Raw genomic sequence first — 4,379 nt, forward strand, 5'->3', positions numbered from 1 at the left:
TGGTGGTGGTGGCTGTGTGCCATGGAGTCAGTTTCTGACTCATAGCGACCCTAGCGACCCTGTACAGTGTTTCTGAGGCTGTAAATCTTTACGGGAGCAGAATGCCTCATCTTTCTCCCACAGAACAGCAGTTTCGAACTGCTGACCTTGAGGTTTGCAGACCAATCCGTAACCACTATGCTACCAGAGCTCCTTAGGAATATCTAGTGCTTAGTAAAATTTAAGCCCAGGAATTTGAAAGGTTATTAGGAATAGATTAAGTAGACATGATAATACCAGGTGTCATTAAAAAATAAAGATTACTAGGTGTTATTAAGGACTCATGTTGTGGCGCTGTGGGTTAGCGCACTGTACTGCAAAGTCGTTTTGAACCACATGGTTGGCAGTTCATCAGCTGCTCCTTAGAAACACTATACAGGATCACTATGGGTCAGAACCTACTCAAAGGCACTTAACAACAACAACAACAACAACAGATGTTATTATTATAAATTAATCTAGAAATGAATGGCAAAAGTATTAGAAATTAAATCTCTGTATTGAGGGTTCCATTCTACCAGAGGTTACACCTCTTTAAATATGATGAACTTCTAGAAAATTGTCAGTTCTGTAGAGGAGTTGGAATGGATAAAATCATTTCTTTCTTTGTCTTATGTAGTATACCTATTCACTGAAAATAGAGGGGAGTTGCTTTTCCAACAGCAGACCACCCTAAGGTATCTATTCACAGTGTCTCACATATTTCTGAAGTAAAAAGGTGTAAGTCCTTGGAAAGTGTTTTGAAACAAGTAATATTCATACTATATTTTAGTATATTTTAGTAGAGCAGGGGGAATAACCTTATAAGTAAAACAGATAAAAGATGAACTACTGGGAAAGGGAAGAACCTGCAGCCAGTCCCCTCAGTGGCCATGCAGGGGTCTTGCCTCATTTCCACAGAACCATTTCTATGGAGCCCAGCATTATGCTAGACATGGGGCTGCCACAGTGAATGAATCAGAGTTCATCTCATTGTCCTGAGAATCTACACACCATAGTTTTCCTTTCAGTCACTAAGTACATCATATGTAGTCCATCCAGCCTTTATTGTACACATCATCATGTTGTGTTTAGAGGCTGTGAACTTTTCCTAGGCTGGATGCTAATTATTTTTCCTTTTCAGGGTCTAACCTGGTGCTGATCGGGTACTGGATGAATAGTGTAGCTTTTCTGGAACCAAGACCCTTGACCATTGTCTATAGATTGTTTATTTCCTTAACACATTTATATTTTAGCCAGGTGATCAGATGTTTTGTTAATGCATAAGTTTATTAATAAATAGGTTGCAAATGGTCTCAACTATCTTGATATGTATATATATTGTTCATTAGTGCTATGGAGTTGTTTTCAACTCACAGTGACCCTGTAGAGTTTTCTGAGGATTTAAATCTTTTGTGGGAGCAGAAACACTCATCTTTCTACCACAGGGCAGCTAATGGGCTTGAACCAGTGACATATGGGAATGAGGCAGCATATAAATAAATATATATATATATATATTTGTTGTTGTTGAGTGTTAATGAGTCAGTTCTGACTCATAGCGGCCCTGTATAGGGTTTCCAAGAAGCAGCTGTTGTGTTAAATTGCCAGCATTACATTTAGCAGTCCAATGCTTACCCTACAAAGCCATACCAGGACTCTCTCTATATATGTATACATGTTTAATATGGTTCTCTCTCTCTTTCTTTCTCCCCCCTCCATATATGTATAGGTTGTCTTTAAGTGCCATCGAATCGGTTCTGACACATAGCGACTCTACATAGGGTTTCCAAGGAGCGACTAGTGAGCTCAAATCACTGGCATTTCCGTCAAAACTGGCTTTGCAGTCCAGAGCATTAACCCACAACGCCACACCAGAACTCCATATACGTATATATACAGAGAGACAATTCTGGTGTGGGCTGCCTGTTAATGCGCTGGACTGAAAACTCAGTTTGATCCACAAGATTGGTGATTCAAGCTTACCAGCCACTCCTTGGAAACCCTATACATGTTCGCTATGGGTCGGAACCAGCTCAGTGGCACTTAACAACGTGTGTGTATGTATGTTGTTGTTGTTAAGTGTAATGGAGTCAGTTCTGACTCAGTGTGATTCTGTATAGGGTTTCCTAGGAGCAGCTGGTAGCTGGTAGGTTTGAGCCACTTGTGATTAGTAGTCCAGTGCTTATCTTACAGTGCCACACCAGGACTTTATATAAATATGTGTGTGTGTATATATATATATGTTTTTGTTGTTGTTAAGTGCCATCGAGTCAGTTCCGACCCATAGTGACCCTGAACAGGGTTTCCGAGGCTATAAATGTTTAAGGGAACAGAAACCCTCATCTTTTTCCCACGGAACAACTGTTAGTTTCGAACTTCTGACCTTAAGGTTCACATCCCAATTCGTAACCACTACACTACCAGAGCTCCTTGTATATATATAAATACATACATACACTGTGGTTGAACGACCGCAAGTTGTTTTCAACTCATAGCAACCCTGTATAGGGTTTCCAAGGAGTGGTTGGCTGATTTGAGCTGTCGACCTTTCAGTTGATAGTCCACTGCTTATCCTACATCAAGGCAATATGTTGTTCTTGATGTGTGCTATCTAATCAGTTACAACTCATAGTAACTCTGCATAGGGTCTCCAAGAGTGACTGGTGTATTTGAACTGCTGACCTTGATGTTAGCAGTCTGACCTTGCTGGTAGCAGCCCAGTGTTTATGCTGCAGTGCCACACCAGCACACAGGAATATATATATATATATTTGTTGTCGTTGTTAAGTGCCGTCGAGTCGGTTCCGACCCATAGCGACCCTGTACAGGGTTTCCGAGGGTGTAAATCTTTAAGGGAGTAAAAAGCCTCATCTTTCTCCCACGGAGCGGCTGGTAGTTTCAAACTGCTGACCTTAAGGTTCGCAGCCCAATTCGTAACCACTACGCTGCCAGAGCTCCATATATATATATATGTATGTATATGTGGTGCACGTGAAGCTGTTTCTGACTTACAGCAGCCCTGCATAGTGTTTCTGAGGCAGTAAATCTTTATGGGAACAAAAAGCCTCATCTTCTCCCACAGAACAGTTCAATATTGAACTGAACTGCTGACCTTAAGGTGAGCAACCCGACTCAACCACTACACTACCGTAGAGTTGGTTCCGACCCATAGCAACCCTGTATAGGATTTCCGAGGAGCAGCTGGTGAGCTTGAACCACTGACCTTGCATTTCAAATGGCTTTGCAGTCTGGTGCATTAAGCCACAGCACCACATGAGAGAGAGAATTGGAACCAACTCGATGCCAATTATAAAGAATAACTAAACTATATCTATATATCTCTATGTGTAAAAAAATATTTGTACTCTGGCTATAGAATTTATTTTAACTGATTTTTAGAAAAAATAAATACATTGGTTTTATCATAATCACATTCCTTTTCAATATACTTTGTCCATCTTTCAACCAAACTTTTGAATTCCTTTAATTAAGACATGTTTCAGGCTGAGACACAAGACATGAATGCACTGCTGTCTTGACTTCTTCTCACAGGAGACTATCCTCAAAGGGCTGCTTTCAGGGGACCAAGTAGGTGAAAGTCCAATGGAGCTAGATCAGGACTATAGGGAGGATTATTTAACATCTCAGAATGAAGTTTTTGCAGAGTGTCAACAGTGTGGGCAGAGGTGTGCAGACTTGCATTGTCATGCAAGATCACAACATCCTTGGATAGCAGTCCTCTGTGTTTAATCTGAAGTTTAGGCTTCAGTTGTTCAATGAACATCTCACTGTTAACAAGCAGTGTTGAGTGTTGAAACTTTTCCTGATAGTGTTACAATACTGGCCCTTGAGGATCCCAGGAAACTAAGTATTAGTTTTCCAGATCATGATTGGCTTTTGAACTTCTCACAGCAGGCAACTAAGGATGTTTCCATTCCATGCTCTGCCATTTACTCTAAGCCTTGAAGTGATGAATCTATGACTTGTCACCAGTAGCAATTTTTTTAAAGGAACTTTTACCTTTCTTACAGTAATGGTCCAAATTTTGTTTGCAGATGACCAGACGCTGTTATTTATGCTCTTCCATGAGTTGTTTCAGTACCCAATTTACACAAACTTTTCAAAGCCGAAGTCTGTTGTGGATTATTTCATAGGCAGTGGCATGGCTGATTTACAAATTATTTACCACATAATCTACTGTCACTCATCTATTGAACAGAGTCACTTCACATTTTCACTCAACACTGTCATCAGCTATGGACATAGATTGGCATTATAATATAACCAACCAGAGTGCGGATAATTTTTTACTCACCCGTGTGCGTGTGTGTGTTTGTGTATATATATATCCACCACTC

This window comes from Chrysochloris asiatica, unplaced genomic scaffold (assembly GCF_000296735.1).
Source record: "Chrysochloris asiatica unplaced genomic scaffold, ChrAsi1.0 scaffold00122, whole genome shotgun sequence".
In the NCBI taxonomy this organism is placed as follows: Eukaryota; Metazoa; Chordata; class Mammalia; order Afrosoricida; family Chrysochloridae; genus Chrysochloris; species Chrysochloris asiatica.